This window comes from Cherax quadricarinatus, chromosome 2, assembly GCF_038502225.1.
Source record: "Cherax quadricarinatus isolate ZL_2023a chromosome 2, ASM3850222v1, whole genome shotgun sequence".
Classification (NCBI taxonomy): Eukaryota; Metazoa; Arthropoda; class Malacostraca; order Decapoda; family Parastacidae; genus Cherax; species Cherax quadricarinatus.
This window is the reverse complement of record NC_091293.1, coordinates 61,031,215-61,048,610: the sequence shown is the minus strand read 5'-3', so window position 1 is coordinate 61,048,610 and position 17,396 is coordinate 61,031,215. Positions and strand designations below refer to the sequence as shown.

At 44.3% G+C, this 17,396-nt stretch overlaps 1 protein-coding gene across 1 annotated transcript in view; it reads left to right on the top strand.

Annotated features, from left to right (window-relative positions):
* The first annotated feature begins 650 nt into the window (after window positions 1–650).
* Window positions 651–17,396, top strand: part of LOC128700643 (C-type lectin domain family 4 member F-like) — a 52,043-nt gene continuing 35,297 nt past the window's right edge. Inside the window, exon 1 of the mRNA XM_070088648.1 lies at window positions 651–786. The gene's annotated coding sequence lies outside the window, so the exon portion shown is untranslated. The remainder of the gene's footprint in view (window positions 787–17,396) is intronic.

The following is a 17,396-nucleotide window of genomic DNA, read 5'->3' as shown; positions in this document are numbered from 1 at the left end:
TGATTATATACACCTGGAAAATCCTAGAGGGACTAGTACCGAACTTGCACACGAAAATCACTCACTACGAAAGCAAAAGACTTGGCAGACGATGCACCATCCCCCCAATGAAAAGCAGGGGTGTCACTAGCACGTTAAGAGACCATACAATAAGTGTCAGGGGCCCGAGACTGTTCAACTGCCTCCCAGCACACATAAGGGGGATTACCAACAGACCCCTGGCAGTCTTCAAGCAGGCACTGGACAAGCACCTAAAGTCAGTTCCTGATCAGCCGGGCTGTGGCTCGTACGTTGGTTTGCGTGCAGCCAGCAGCAACAGCCTGGTTGATCAGGCGCTGATCCACCAGGAGGCCTGGTCACAGACCGGGCCGCGGGGGCGTTGACCCCCGAAACTCTCTCCAGGTAGACTCCAGGTAGTTCCCGATCAACCGGGCTGTGGTCCGTACGTCAGTTTCCGTGCGGACAGTAGTAACAGCCTGGTTGATCAGGCCCTGGTCCACCGCGAGGCCTGGTCATGGACCGGGTCGCGGGGGCGTTATATAAACAGTTTCTTTTACTCCCTTTTCCTGTCTCCATTTCAGCTTCGCTGATCATGTTTGGTGGGTCAGTAAGTATACAGTAACTGGCACCTGAGACCCTGGTGAGAAGCAGTGGGTCAGTGCCCCACTTCCTCCCTCCGCTGCTAGATGCACCTCCATACGCTCTCTCCACACTCCCTGCACGTTGGCTGCACCTTATAGTGCAACACAATATTTTTTTAAAGTGAATATCAACAATTGAAAACAGGTAAGGATATTATTACAATGAGGATCAATATATATATATATATATATATATATATATATATATATTTATATATATATATTTATATATTATATATATATATATATATATATATATTTATATATATATATATTTATATATATATATATATATTTATATATATATATATATGTCGTGCCGAATAGGCAGAACTTGCGATCTTGGCTTAAATAGCAACGCTCATCTTGCCATATAGGACAAGTGAAAATTTGTGTATGCAATAATTTAGCCAAATTCATTCTGAACCTAACGAAAAAAATATATTTCACTGTGTTTGTTTAGTATTAAATTATTGTAAACAAATCTAAAATATATTAAGTTGGGTTAGGCTAAAATAAATTGTTCTTGTTATAATAAGGTTAGGTAAGTTTTCTAAGTTCCTTTTGGTGCAAAATTATAATTTTTTACATCAACATTAATGAAAAAAATGTATCTTTAAACGTATAAGAAAAATTGTTAGAAAGGACTTAATTTTAAATGAGTTCTTGCTAATTGACCAGTTTTACATATTCGGCACGACATATATATATATATATATATATATATATATATATATATATATATATATATATATATATATATATATATATATATCTCGTGCCGAATACGTAAAACTTGCGATTTTGGCTTAAATAGCAACGCACATCTTGCCGAATAAGGCAAGCTAAAATTAGTGTATGCAATAATTTCACAAAAATCATTCTGAACCTAACGAAACAAATGTATTTCATTGTGTTTGTTTATTATTAAATGATTACCTGGAGATGGTTACCTGGAGAGGGTTTCGGGGGTCAACGCCCCCGGGGTCCGATCTGTGACCAGGCCTCATGGTGGGTCAGGGCCTGATCAACCAGGCTGTTACTGTTGGCCGCACTCATCCCGACGTACGAATCACAGCCCGGCTGGTCAAGTACTGACTTTAGGTGTCTGTTCAGCGCCTTCTTCAAGACAGCCAGGGGTCTATTGGTAATCCCCCTTCTGTAAGCTGGGAGGCAATTGAACAGTCTTGGACCCCTGACACTTACTGTGTTGTCTCTTATCGTGCTAGTGGCACTCCTACTTTTCATTGCAGGAATGTTGCATCTTCTGCCGAGTCTTTCGCTTTAATAGAGAGTGATTTTCGTTTGAAAATTTGGTACTAATCCCTCTCGGATTTTTCAAGTGTAATATAATCATGAATCTCTCCTGCCTGCATTCTAGGGAGTACAGGTTTAGGAACTTCAAGCGTTCCCAGTAATGTGCCGTGAAGGTTCTCTGTACATTTTCTAGGTCAGCAATTTCACCTGCCTGTAAAGGCGATGTTAGTGCGCAGCAATATTCCAGCCTAGATAGAACAAGCGACCTGAAGAGTGTCATCATGGGCTTTGCATCCCTAGTTTTAATGGTTCTCATTATCCATCCTGTCATTTTTCTAGCAGCTGAGATTGATACAATGTTGTGGCCTTTGAAAGTGAGATCTTCTGACATTATCACTCCCAGCTCTTTTACATTAGTTTTTCACTCTATTGTGTGGTTGGAATTTGTTTTATACTCCGATATAGTTTTAATTTCTTCATGTTTTCCATTTCGGAGTAGTTGTAATTTCTCATCATTAAACTTCATATTGTTTTCTGCGGCCCATTTAAAGATTTGGTTGATGTCTGCCTGAAGTCTTGCAGTGTCTTCAGTGGAGGACACTGTCATGCAAATTAGGTTGTCATCTGCTTAGGAAGACACGGTGCTGTAGCTTACATCCCTGTCTCTCAGATATGAGGACGAGAAACAGGATGGGAGCGAGTACTGTGCCTAGTTGAACAGAGCTTCTCACAGTAGCCACCTCAGACTTTACTCTGTTGACTACTATTCTTTTTGTTCTGTTTGTTAGGAAATTATAGATCCATCTACCAACTTTTACTGTTATTCCTTTATTACGCATTTTGTGTGCTATTACACCATGGTCACACTTGTCAAAGGCTTTTGCAAATGCTGTGTATACTACGTTTGCGTTTTGATTGTCTTCGAGAGCATCCAGGACCTTGTCATAGTGGTTCAGTAGTTGGGGCTGACAGGAGCGACCTGCTTTAAACCCATGTTGTGTAACTGATGGGTATCTAGATGAGTGGTGGTCTTGCTTCCTAAAACTTTATCAAAGATTTTTATGATATGTGATGTTAGCGCTATCGGTCTGTAGTTCTTTGCTATTGCTTGACTCCCCCTTTGTGGAACGGGGCTGTGCGTTGTTTTTTAGCAGATGTGGGACGACCCGTGTCCATGCTCCTTCTCCATAAGATGTTAAAAGCACATGATAGGGGTTTCTTGCTGTTCTTGATGAACACGGAGTTCCATGAGTCTGGGCCTGGGCAGAGTGCATAAGTATGTCATACAGCTGTTGTCGTACAGATTGATGGCTCTCTCCAAGAAATAAGAGCACGCATCAACAACCGGGCCTCTACCCTTCAAACAAAACTGTTTGCCATACTCCTTGGACTCAAATGCGTCCATGTACTTTAAGCTGACACTTTAACTGTGACTGATTCTCTGTCATCCATAAATGCTCTCAACTCATTAAGTGTAAATTGTGGCATGCTTGTGTCAGAAGCCAGACACAGGTATGGTAAGATTGTGGACAGTGGAGTCAGAGTGCACACGCTGTGGATTCTATCTCACATTGGTCTCCAGATGCATGATAGAACTGATGAGTTGGCTACGTTATACTCTCTCAAAGAGGGAGTAGATTACAATCTTGGGTTATCAGTTAGCAGTTTGAGAACAATTATACGAAAAGAACTTCAATTGAACTTTATTGATTTACGACTTATGGAGATTGACACAAGTCAGTCCATCTATCACCATTCCATCATGCAGGAGGAGCCACATGTCTATGGTGCATCTAACAAAATAAGCAGACTCTTGGATGTCACTACTGCCCGGTTCCAGCTGGGTTACAAGTATTTTTGGCAGGTTACATCACCACTACCAGATGTAGACCAAACGAAAAGTAAACCTTGCCAGATGGACTATTGTCACACCTTGCGTCATTATGTACTAGAGTGCGTCACACCCTGCGTCATTATGTACTGGAGTGCGATAAAATTAATGAATTCAGAGACCACTTACTCAGAAATGTTCAAGAAATGGCAAAGTATTTTATCCACAGTGGTATATTACAAACCATTCTGGTAAAATACCCTGACTTTGCTCACTGTAAATAAAGCATTACCAAGTGTACTCACCTATTTGTACTCACCTATTTGTGGTTGCAGGGGTCGATTCATAGCTCCTGGCCCCGCCTCTTCGCTGCTTGCTACTAGGTCCTCTCTCTCCCTGCCCCATGAGCTTTATCATACCTCGCCTTAAAACTATGTATGGTTCCCGCCTCCACTACGTGTGTGTGTGTGTGTGCGTGCTTGTGTGTGTGTGTTTGTATGCTCGTATGTGTGTGTGTGCTCGTGTGTGTATGTGTCTGTTTCCAATTTGTCCTAGGCACATGTCAATTAGACACTAGGCCTGCTGTACTCACCTAATTGTGGTTGCAGGGGTCGAGACTCAGCTCCTGTGTGTGTGTGTGCGCGTGTGTGTTTATGAGTATGTTTGTGCGTGTGTGTTAGTTACCATTTAGTCCGGGGCACAGGTGTGTGTGTGTGTGTGTAGGTGTACTCATCTAAATGGGGTGGCTGGGGTTGGGACTTAGCTTCTGGCCCCGCCTCTTCACTGATCGCTACTAGGTCCTCTCTCTGCTTCCTGCGCTTTGTCATACCTCCTGCCTTCACTACGTCACTTGCTAGGCTATTCCACTTCCTGACGACTCTGTGACTGAAGAAATACTTCCTAACATCCCTGTGACTCGTCTGAGTCTTCACCTCCAATTGAGACCCCTTGTTTCTGTGTCCCCTCTCTGGAACATCCTGTCTCTGTCCATCTCATCTATTCCCCGCAGTATCTTGTATGTCGTTGTTACGAGTATGGCCATACCCGTTTTATTTTATAATAGAATATGCTCCTGTTAATGTTGTAGTTTAAAAACTGTAGTGTAAAGCACCCTTCTGGCAAGACAGTGATGGAGTGAATGATGGTGAAAGTTTTTCTTTTTCGGGCCACCCTGCCTTGGTGGGAATCGGCCAGTGTGTTAATAAAAAAAAATTATGTTTTGTTAGCAGTCCTTAATATTTCCATGTAGTGGGAAACCACTAGGTTTAAGTGCCAGTTAGCAGTTCAGGTACTGAGGTCTCCCTCAGTCACGTGACCAACCTGACGTCGGCTTACCACTCAGTGGTACCGTCAGTAGGTTCACAGCCCTCGCTCAGAGCAGGTTCACTACTCTTACTGAGTAGGTTCTCAGCCCTTGCTCTGAGTAGGTTCACTACTCTTACTGAGTAGGTTCACAGCACTTGCTCTGAGTAAGTTTCCACACACATTCTCAAGAGTTTGTTCATACTCTTCTGAGCACATTCATGCACTCAGCCTTTAATATATTCCCTCGCTCTAGAAGATTACTTAGTCCCAGACAACGTGTACTTTTATGTATAACACTACAAGAGAGAACTTTGTATCATATACTAAGTTTTATATGGTTTCTTTTATAATAAAGATCACATTTTATTTAGTCGGATCAGTCTCCTAATGAAAATCCCCATATTAAATTGACGTGTCTAAGGACAACTAGACGAGAGCTGGATTCGACGTCTTGTTACGGAAAGGGGCCAAAACAGGCTCATAGACATGGTCCCAGGTGTAACAAATGGGATGCCTGTCCGGGAGGCCTTTTGATCCAAGGTGTTGGAGACAATGGCCATTTCGACCGACTATGTCTACAGTCGAGCACCCGGAGCAGTTTCCTCTCTTGTGGAGTAAAAACATGTTTTCATAATGTCAGGACCTTCGGAGGTACAAGTATACTTTCCTGCTGAAATTCTGAAGCATCAGATAAGGGAGCTAAGGTCCCAACTTTAATATTTTACTTGCTTTATAGAGAAATCTCTAGAGCGGGAAATTGGTAACTTGCGAGTGTTAATATAGACTCGCAGCAATGATGGCTACTGATGTTTGGCTATCACATACCACTCTCCCAGTAAACAAGCAATCACGTGTTTTAAGGAACTATGTCCAGTGTGTCTACCTTCTCTTCCCCATTGCTAATGGTATTGGCGACTCCATTACTGGGCCGAGTGAAAGGACTGACTTTGGGAGATTCTTGGCATCTTATAAGTTTGGAGCTATGAAGATTGGCTTGTCTCTTCATGTGTCAGAGTAGCCAAGAGCATCCACACGTTGGGAGTTAGCCTAGTCGGTGCTACTGTTCGCGCCCATCATAAGACCAAGAATCTTTCAGTTATTTTCTGAGTCACTGCTGTCCTGGGACGATGCATATTAGTCTAGTTAGTATATTGAAGGCACAAGTTAAGTAATGACATTTTGGAACAGAACCTACTCTCTGGTTCCTTGATGTTTGCTGCAGTTTAATGTGGACTTCATTAATCTGTTCTGCAGCCTTGTTGGCATTGTTGCTTCAGCTACTGCTCTAGCTGATACTGCTGGTGCCTTTGTGCAATTTCTGTATGAAGAAATCTTTGTAGTGCTGTTGGTCTCATTGGTCTTTGTCATTTGGAGACGTCGAAGACCAAGATGAGAAACAGAACTTGTATTTGTTAAAGCTTTTATGAAAAAAGTGGTGTGATATTATTACCTCTCGTGCTCTGGAAAGAGTGTGAGCGGAGATGATAAACTGTAAGGGCTACTCTTGCACAACAGTCACGGATGACACGCTATAGTCGTGGGTGACATCATTGAGAATTCAACAATTTGCCTACATGAGTAATAAGTGATCAAAGTACTGTCATTTGAGACATTGACACTACTCTTGACAAGATGTTCACGTCGAAGTCACTGCCTGAATCGAACTTATCAAAGGCACTTATGGCAAGCGACATGTGCTTTCTCGTATTATTTGACTCGGAAGAGTCAGGGATTGTCTTCATATCTGTTTATAGTCCTTGTGGCTTAGCGCTTCTTTTTGATTATAATAATAATAATAATTCATATCTGTTACTGAGCCGTTGCTTCAGTAACTTGTGTTGTGGCTCAGCTGAGAGGAGACATAGAGGAACGGTTTGTCTGAACCCCAAGATAACCTTGAATTCAACGGTTTCCGCCACATTGTCTCGTGCTGCTGCATCTTTTCGTCGGAGCATTGCGCTTAGTTTCCTTCATCACCTGGAAGAGGTTTTTGAAGGTACACAAGTCCAGCAGAGGGACATGAGAGTAGACTCGACGGACACTTCAGGAAGCTCTTCGTTTTCTCTTCAAGACGTCGTCGTTCTTGGTGCCTGGGAAAAATTTCACTCCCAGGATTTATATTTCATGCACGCCTTCTGACACACTAGTCTGTTTAATAAGCTAGTCCCTGAGCAGAAGCCTGCATACGCCTCCTGACATACTAGCCACTGTCGTATAAGCTAGTCCCTGAGCAGAAGTCAGCATACACTTTTGACACACTAGCCTCTGTATCACAAGTTAGTCCCTGAGCAGGAGTCCGTATTTCCGCCAGACTGGTAAACTGGCGAGTCCCTCTGAGCAGAACCTGATTGTTCTGTCAAGTGTGATAATGGCGACAACAGTGGAATTGACGCCGAAGATGCATCCCCTATGAAGCTGAGGATGACAAATGTTGGTATTACCCATGCAAGTCAGGTGTGGAGACACTGACTTTTTGATTAGTGAGGAAAGTGAAGAAGCTTTGAAGAAAGCTGTTGCTACTGTTGGACCGGTTTTTGTTGCCATTGATTGTAGAGCTGGCAGAGGTCGGAGAGGACAGCGATCTGTTAGAATTTCTAGTCTTCAGTTAGAGATTATGGGTAGTTTTCATCCACCTGGTACGTGGTCGGGTCCTGGTGTTAAAAGTGCACCTCACTCGTAGTATTGTTGTGTTCTGACAGTAAACATTTTCATCGAGGTCCAGAAGCTTGTCTGCTGATGACTACATTTGTTATGGTCAAGTTTGTTCCCTTGCCGAACTTGACTTTGTTGGAGATGACGTGTATCCGACCTGAGCGGTCGGCTGATTCCCCCCCCCCACTCCATTTGTTTGTCCTAGACTTTATTCATATAAACTGACGCATTTTCTGCGTCCTTGACTGTAATTGAGAATTAAAAGCAAAGTTACATAAGCACTTGTCTAATACAGTTTAAGTACTGAACTCCCTCTATATTTGTGATAAAAAGATGGAGATGAGTTTTGACAGCTGAACTGTTAGTACAAAATAGATTTTGAACCAAAAATATTTCCTTAAGGAATTTTAAGTATAAATAGCTTTGAAGATGCATAGAGTAATTAGTCTGAATGACAAAATTAAAGACTGCTTTATAGACTATTTAAGATTTATTTAAAAATTTTATATTTAATAGCCAATATATTTACCTCTATTTTGCTCATGGTTAATAACTTTTCATATATTAAGTGTTGTGTATTGGTAAATCATGGAGATAGTTGGAGTTGAGTGTAAGGTGTTATACAAATGTTGAGTGGCGCGGTATGCAGACCGGACGCCACCCCTCCCACACACCTCGTCACTACCTTTTCATAACGCAGTTGTCGTGACGGAGGTCCTCACTGCAATGTATTCCACTACCACTGTAGGAGCGGAATATTATCTCCTTCACTCAAGACTGATGAAATGCAGTCTCATCCACTACTGTGAAGCTCTATGAAGTCATGATCATCTCTGTTGCTGTCTCTACATGTACGCTGATGTGCAGCCCAAGTGTATGAAGCATATGCTATAGTGACAGGCACTGAAATTCAGAGCATCATGGCTCGTGAGACTTATCTTTTTGTGAAATAGTTTTTGGTTTGAAATTTTGTTAGGTTTAAAAAATAAACCTTGTTACTTTTCTTGGTGCGACCTGCGGTCGTGAGGGGGAGGTGTTAAGAGTATGGCCATACCCGTTTTATTTTATAATAAAATATGCTCCTTTATTTTATATATATGCTAATGTTAATATTGTATTATGTTTTGTTAGCAGTCCTTAATATTTCCATGTAGTGGGAAACCACTAGGTTTAAGTGCCAGTTAGCAGTTCAGGTACTGAGGTCTCCCTCAGTCACGTGACCAACCTGACGTCGGCTTACCACTCAGTGGTACCGTCAGTAGGTTCACAGCCCTCGCTCAGAGCAGGTTCACTACTCTTACTGAGTAGGTTCTCAGCCCTTGCTCTGAGTAGGTTCACTACTCTTACTGAGTAGGTTCACAGCACTTGCTCTGAGTAAGTTTCCACACACATTCTCAAGAGTTTGTTCATACTCTTCTGAGCACATTCATGCACTCAGCCTTTAATACATTCCCTCGCTCTAGAAGATTACTTAGTCCCAGACAACGTGTACTTTTATGTATAACACTACAAGAGAGAACTTTGTATCATATACTAAGTTTTATATGGTTTCTTTTATAATAAAGATCACATTTTATTTAGTCGGATCAGTCTCCTAATGAAAATCCCCATATTAAATTGACGTGTCTAAGGACAACTAGACGAGAGCTGGATTCGACGTCTTGTTACGGAAAGGGGCCAAAACAGGCTCATAGACATGGCCCCAGATGTAACAGTCGTTGTCTCCCCTGGCCCTTCTGTCCTCCAGTGTCGTCAGTCCGATTTCCCTCAACCTTTCATCGTAGGACATTACCCTGAGCTCTGGAACTAGCCTTGTTGCAAACCTTTGTACTTTCTCTAACTTCTTGACGTGCTTGACCAGGTGGGGGTTCCAAACTGGTGCTGCATACTCCACGTACACAGTGTACAGTGTCTTGAACGATTCCTTATTAAGGTATCGGAACGCTATTCTCAGGTTTGCCAGGCATCCATATGCTACAGCAGTTATCTGGTTGATGTGTGCTTCCGGAGACGTGCTCGGTGTTGTGGTCACCCCAAGAACTTTCTCCTTGAGTGAGGTTTGTAGTCTTTGTCCACCTAGCCTATACTCTGCCTGTGGTCTTCTTTGCCCTTCCCCATTCTTCATGACTTTGCATTTGGCAGGGTTGAATTCGAGAAGCCAGTTTCTGGACCACGTGTCCAGTCTGTCCAAGTCTCTTTGTGGTCCTGTCTGATCTTCATCCGATTTAATTCTTCTCGTCAACTTCACATCTGCGAATAGGGACCCTTCAGAGTCTATCCCTTCCATCATGTCATTCACATATATCAAAAATAGCATTGGTCCTAGAACTGACCCCTGTGGGGCCCCGCTCGTCACAGGTGCCCACTCTGATTCCTCTTCACATACCATGACTCGTTGTTGCCTCCCTGTCAGGTATTCTCTGATCCATTGCAGTGCCCTCCCTGTTATGTGCGCCTGATCCTCCAGCTTCTGCATTAATCTCTTGTGAGGAACTGTCGAGGGCCTTCCTGCAGTCCAGGAAAATGCAATCCACCCACCCCTCTCTCTCGTGTCTTCTGTTACCTTGTCATAAATCTCCAGAAGGTTTGTGACACAGGATTTGCCTTCCATGAATCCAAGCTGGTTGTCATTTATAATCTTGGTCCATTACAGGTGCTCCACCACTCTCCTCCTGATAATCTTCTCCATGACTTTGCATACTATACACGTCAGTGACACTGGTCTGTAGTTTAGCACCTTGTTTGTCTCCTTTCTTAAAAATGGGGACTACATTTGCCGTCTTCTATATCTCGGGTAGTTGCCCAGTTTCAAGGGATATATTGAAGATTGTGGTTATAGGCATGCACAGCGTCTCTGCTCCTTCTCCAAGGACCCACGGGGAGATGTTATCTGGTCCCATCGCCTTTGAGGTATAACGGTCACTTAGCAGCTTCTGCACCTCCATTGTTCGTATGTCATCAAACACTTGTTGGTATATTCCCTGTTGATGTTCCCCTCTGTGCTGTCTTCCCAGAGCCCTTCCTGTCTCTACTGTAAAAACTTCCTTAAATCTCCTGTTTAGCTCCTCGCATACCTCCTGATCGTTTTTTGAGTTCCCCACTTTCTGTCCTCAGCCTGATCACCTGGTCTTTGACTGTTGTCTTCCTCCTGATGTGGCTATACAAAAGTTTCGGCCCAGTCTTGACTTTCGATGCTATGTAATTTTCATACTGTCGCTGGGCCTCCCTCCTTACCTGTGCATACTCGTTCCTGGCTCTGCGACTAATTTCCCTATTTTCATGTGTTCTCTGCCTTCTGTACTTTTTCCATTCTCTGTTGCACTTAGTTTTTGCCTCCTTACACCGTCGGGTAAACCAGGGGCTCGTTCTGGTCTTCCCATTGTTTCTGTTGCCCTTGGGAATAAACTTTTCCTCTGCCTCCTTGCATTTTCTTGTTACGTATTCCATCATTGTACTCGCCTATATGTACTCACCTATATGTGGTTGCAGGGGTCGAATCATAGCTCCTAGCCCCGCCTCTTCACTGGTCGATACTAATTCACTCTCTCCCTGCTCCATGATATTTGTCATACCTCTTCGTAAAGCTATTTATGGAACTTGCTTCCACTACTTCACTCTCCAGATTATTCCAGTTCCTGACAACTCTAAGACCAAAGAAATACTTCCTAACTTCCCTATGACTCATCTGGGTTTTCAGTTTCCAATTGTCCCCGTGTTTCTGTCCCATCTCTGAAACATTCGATCCTTGTCCACGTTGTCAATTCCTCTTAGTATTTTATACGTTGTTATCATGTCCCCTCTATCCCTCCTATCCTCTAGTGTCATCAGGCTGAGCTCCCTTAACCTCTCCTCATAAGACATACCCCTCAGTTCCGGAACTAATCGTGTTGCAAATTTTTGCACTTTCTCCAATTTCTTGACATGTTTGACTAAGTGAGGGTTCCATACTGGCGCTGCATATTCCAGTATAGGCCTTATGTACACTGTATACACTGTCGTGAATGACTCCTTACTCGGATGTCTAAATGCCAATCTCAGGTTTGCCAATCTCCCATATGCTGCAGCAGTTATTTGATTGATGTGTGCCTCAGGGGACATGTTCATTATAATGCTTACCCAAAGATCCTTTTCTTTAACTGACGTTTGCAGCTGTTGGTTTCCTAACCTGTACTCCGTCTGCGGTCTTCTGTGTCCTTCCCCAATCTTCATGACCTTACACTTACTGGGGTTAAACTCCAGGAGCCATTTGTTGGACCATACTTGTAGTTTGTCCAGATCCCCTTGTAATCTTAACTGATCCTCTCCCACTTGTATTCTCCTCATCAGTTTCACATCATCAGTGAACAGTGACACTTCTGAATCTATTCTTTCCACCATGTCATTCACGTATACAAGAAACAGCACCAGGCCTAGGACTGAACCTTGTGGAACCTCACTCCACACATTCGCCCACTCAGACACTTCAGCAGGTACCAACACACGTTTTCCTTCCTGTCAGGTATTCCCTGATCCATTGCAGTACTTTCCCCTTTATTCCTGCCTGCTCCTCTAATTTTTGCACCAGTCTCTTGTGTGGTACTGTCAAAAGCCTTCTTGCAATCTAAAAAGATGCAATCTACCCATCCCTCTCTCTCCTGTCTTACTTCTGTTACCTTATCGTAGAACTCAAGTAAATTTGTGACACAGGATTTCCCATCTCTGAAGCCATGCTGACTGTCATGTATGAGCCCAATCTTTTCAATGTGTTCCACTACTTTTCTCCTGATAATCTTTTCCATGATTTTACACACTATACAAGTCAGTGACACTGGTCTGTAGTTTAATGCTGCCTGTCTGTCCCCTTTCTTAAAAATTGGAACTACATGTGCTGTCTTCCACGCCTCAGGCAATTGCCCTGTTTCGATAGATTTACTGAAGATTGCTGCTAATGGCACACACAGTTCCTCTGCTCCCTCTCTCAGTATCCATGGAGATATGTTATCTGAGCCCACCGCCTTTGAGGTATAGAGTTCGTCTAGCAGTTTCTTCACCTCTACCTTGGTTATGTGTATTGTGTCCAGCGCCTGCTGGTGCACCCTACCTCCACAGTTTGCTAGAAGCATTCCTGACTCTATTATGAATACTTCTCTAAATCTTTTGTTTAGTTCATCACATACTTCTTGGTCACTCTTCGTGATCTCCCCTCCTTCTTTCCTCAGCCTGATTACCTGGTCCTTGACTGTTGTTTTTCTCCTAATGTGACTGTAACAACTTTGGTTCAGATTTTGCTTTTGATGCTATGTCGTTCTCGTATTGCCTCTGGGCCTCTCTCCTCATCCTTGCATATTCGCTTCTGGTTCTTCTGCTCAGCTCCTTGTTTTCTTGAGTCCTTTGCCTTCTATACCTGTTCCATGCTCTCGCACACTTGGCTTTGGCCTCTTTACACCTCCAATTAAACCATGGGCTCACTCTGGTCTTACCATTTTTCTGTTGCCCTTTGGTATGAACCTTTCTTCTGCCTCCCTGCACTTAGTGGTTACTATTTCCATCATTTTATTTACTGTCTTTCCATCTAGTTCTCTTTCCCACTGCACTTCATGCAGGAAACTTCTCATTCCTATGTAGTCCCCTTTTTTGAAGTTTGGTTTCTCTTTGTTCTCTTGCTGCTGCATTCTCCACAGTTAACTCAACAAGATATTCAAAACTCAGGACATCATGATCACTAGCGCCAAGGGGTCTTTCGTGGGTGATATCCCTTATGTCTGAACTATTCAAGGTGAATGAGATCCAGCCTTGCTGTAACATCCTTTCCTCTCTCTCTGGTTGTATCCTTAACATGTTGATGCATAAAGTTCTCCAATACAGTCTCCAACATCTTAGCCCTACATGTTTCTGGTCCCCCATGTGGCTCTAGGTTTTCCCAGTCAATCTCTTTATGATTGAAATCCCCCATTATAAGCAATTTTGTCCTATCCATATGATCCCTCCTGGCCACTTCGGCTAGTGTATCCACCATTGCCCTATTGTGCACATCATACTCTTCTCTTGTTCTCCTGCTTTTAAGTGGTGGGTTATACATCACTGCTATCATCACCTTTGGACCACCAGTCTGAAGTGTTCTTACAATGAAGTCGTCTGTTTCCCTTCTTTCCATTCCTCCCATCTCCTGAACACTCCACTGGCTTTTTATAGGCAATGCTACTCCTCCCCCTCCTCTGTTCTCTCTGTCTTTCCTCATAATCTGATATCCAGGTGGAAAAATTGCATCTGTTATCATCCCTGTAAGTTTTGTCTCTGTTAGTGCTATGATGTCAGGTGATGCATCAATGATGCATTCTTGCAACTCTTCACTCTTATTTGTTATTCCATCTGCATTGGTGTACCATACCTTTAGCTTCCTTTCCATTACTGTATTTTGGGAGATGGAAGAGGAAGGTGCAGGCTGGGAGGGTGGGAGGCAGGGCACAATATTATGGGAGGCTGCTGTGATTGTGGAATTAGTGCTTAGGGGGGTGGTGGCTATGGAGTGAGGTTCGTTTCTGTTTACTGTGTTTGGTTGATATGTGGTGACAGGGGTTGAGAGGTTTCTGTAAGCATTTGTGTTTGATGTTCCCCCAAAGGCTGAGTTTTCCTGTCTGTCGTTGCCTGTCCTGTCTCTCTTTCCTTCCACTGGTTCTGTCTTGATCTCACTTTCAGTTGTTCCCTTTCCTTTCGTATCCTGTCTCGATTGAGGAACACTTTTTGATAATCTGGAGAGTCCTTTAACAGTGGTTTCTGTTGTAGTATCCTGTTCCATACCACATCTTTCTTGAATGTCAATCTGATTGGTCGATTTTTTTTCCCCTCGAATACCCCCCAAGTCTGTGAAAATTTCTACCTGAGACATGTCCCTATCTCCTGTTATTGCAATGATGTTCTTAATCTCTGTTTTCTCTCAATGCTTTCTTTCATCATAGGTCTGCCCTTCAGCCTCCTGAAGCCCATGAATAAGTATTGACCTCTCCCTCTCCTCTTCCCATTTCTTTTCCCTCTGTATTTCTGGATCTGATTTAAGCATCTCCTTTGCTGTTTCCCTAATCATCTCCCAGACACCATGATGGCCTGATATTACTGCTGCAAAAGACTGCTTAGATCCATCCCCTCCTTCAGTCCCCTCGCTGCCTGCTGATGTTCACATTTCAGTCATCTTGCTCCTTTCGGACCTCATCTTTAGATCCTGCTTCAGCACATCCATTTCTTCCTCCAATCTCTGTATCTTTGCATCAGCTACTACAGCTCGTGATTCCCACTTCTTGCTCTCTGCAGATATTTGCTCTAACATGTTATTGCAAAGCTCGTTTAACCTTTTCTCCCATTGTTCCGTTTTGTTCTTGAGATGTTCTACCCATTCTTCCTTTTCTGACCAGCCATCATCGGTTCCCTTGCCTTTACGTCCTCCCTTTTGAGAGCCCATTTTGTTTTTACCCTGTTGGGATGTTCTACTGCTTCAGCTTATCTTAAGAATGTGTGTGTGGTAGGGGGATTTATGAGCTAATGTGTTTTGTTAGGTTTGTGTGTGTGTGTGTGTGTGTGTGTGGATGTGTGTTAGTTACCATGTGTGGATGTGTGTGTGTGTGTGTGTGTGTGTGTGTGTGTGTGTGTGTGTGTGTGTGTGTGTGTGTGTGTGTGTGTGTGTGTGTGTGTATGTGTGTGTAGGTGTGTGCGCGTGTGCGTGCACACACTAGGCTACGCTACTCTTTTGAAGATTATAAAAAATTTTCACAATCAATTCCTTATTAATATACGCTAATATATACTATACAATATTTACTGTGTACACTTGTGTTTGTGTGAGTGTGTGTTTACTAGCTTGTCGTACTTTGAAAAAGAGGGGGGGAGGGTCACGTTAACACACTATTGTTATTGTTCTTGGTTCACCAGTACTCTCCTGGCCCGGATCTTTGTTGTTCTTGGTTCACCGGTACTCTCCCGGCCCGGATCTTTGTTGTTCTTGGTTCACCAGTACTCTCCCAGCCCGGATCTTTGTTGTTCTTGGTTCACCAGTACTCTCCCGGCCCGGATCTTTGTTGTTCTTGGTTCACGGGTACTCTCCCGGCCCGGATCTTTGTTGTTCTTGGTTCACCAGTACTCTCCCAGCCCGGATCTTTGTTGTTCTTGGTTCACCAGTACTCTCCCAGCCCGGATCTTTGTTGTTCTTGGTTCACCAGTACTCTCCCGGCCCGGATCTTTGTTGTTCTTGGTTCACCGGTACTCTCCCGGCCCGGATCTTTGTTGTTCTTGGTTCACCAGTACTCTCCCAGCCCGGATCTTTGTTGTTCTTGGTTCACCAGTACTCTCCCGGCCCGGATCTTTGTTGTTCTTGGTTCACCGGTACTCTCCCGGCCCGGATCTTTGTTGTTCTTGGTTCACCGGTACTCTCCCAGCCCGGATCTTTGTTGTTATTGGTTCACCGGTACTCTCCCGGCCCGGGGCTTTGTTGTTCTTGGTTCACCAGTACTCTCCCGCCCCGGATCTTTGTTGTTCTTGGTTCACCGGTACTCTCCCGGCCCGGATCTTTGTTGTTCTTGGTTCACCAGTACTCTCCCAGCCCGGATCTTTGTTGTTCTTGGTTCACCAGTACTCTCCCGGCCCGGATCTTTGTTGTTCTTGGTTCACCGGTACTCTCCCGGCCCGGATCTTTGTTGTTCTTGGTTCACCGGTACTCTCCCAGCCCGGATCTTTGTTGTTATTGGTTCACCGGTACTCTCCCGGCCCGGAGCTTTGTTGTTCTTGGTTCACCAGTACTCTCCCGCCCCGGATCTTTGTTGTTCTTGGTTCACCGGTACACTCCCGGCCCGGATCTTTGTTGTTCTTGGTTCACCGGTACTCTCCCGGCCCGGATCTTTGTTGTTCTTGGTTCACCGGTACTCTCCCGGCCCGGATCTTTGTTCTTCTTGGTTCACCAGTACTCTCCCGGCCCGGATCTTTGTTGTTCTTGGTTCACCGGTACTCTCCCGGCCCGGGGCTTTGTTGTTCTTGGTTCACAGGTACTCTCCCGGCCCGGGGCTTTGTTGTTCTTGGTTCACCAGTACTCTCCCGGCCCAGGGCTTTGTTGTTCTTGGTTCACCGGTACTCTCCCGGCCTGGATCTTTGTTGTTCTTGGTTCACCGGTACTCTCCCGGCTCGGATCTTTGTTGTTCTTGGTTCACCGGTACTCTCCCGGCCCGGATCTTTGTTGTTCTTGGTTCACCGGTACTCTCCCAGCCCGGATCTTTGTTGTTATTGGTTCACCGGTACTCTCCCGGCCCGGGGCTTTGTTGTTCTTGGTTCACCAGTACTCTCCCGCCCCGGATCTTTGTTGTTCTTGGTTCACCGGTACTCTCCCGGCCCGGATCTTTGTTGTTCTTGGTTCACCAGTACTCTCCCAGCCCGGATCTTTGTTGTTCTTGGTTCACCAGTACTCTCCCGGCCCGGATCTTTGTTGTTCTTGGTTCACCGGTACTCTCCCGGCCCGGATCTTTGTTGTTCTTGGTTCACCGGTACTCTCCCAGCCCGGATCTTTGTTGTTATTGGTTCACCGGTACTCTCCCGGCCCGGAGCTTTGTTGTTCTTGGTTCACCAGTACTCTCCCGCCCCGGATCTTTGTTGTTCTTGGTTCACCGGTACACTCCCGGCCCGGATCTTTGTTGTTCTTGGTTCACCGGTACTCTCCCGGCCCGGATCTTTGTTGTTCTTGGTTCACCGGTACTCTC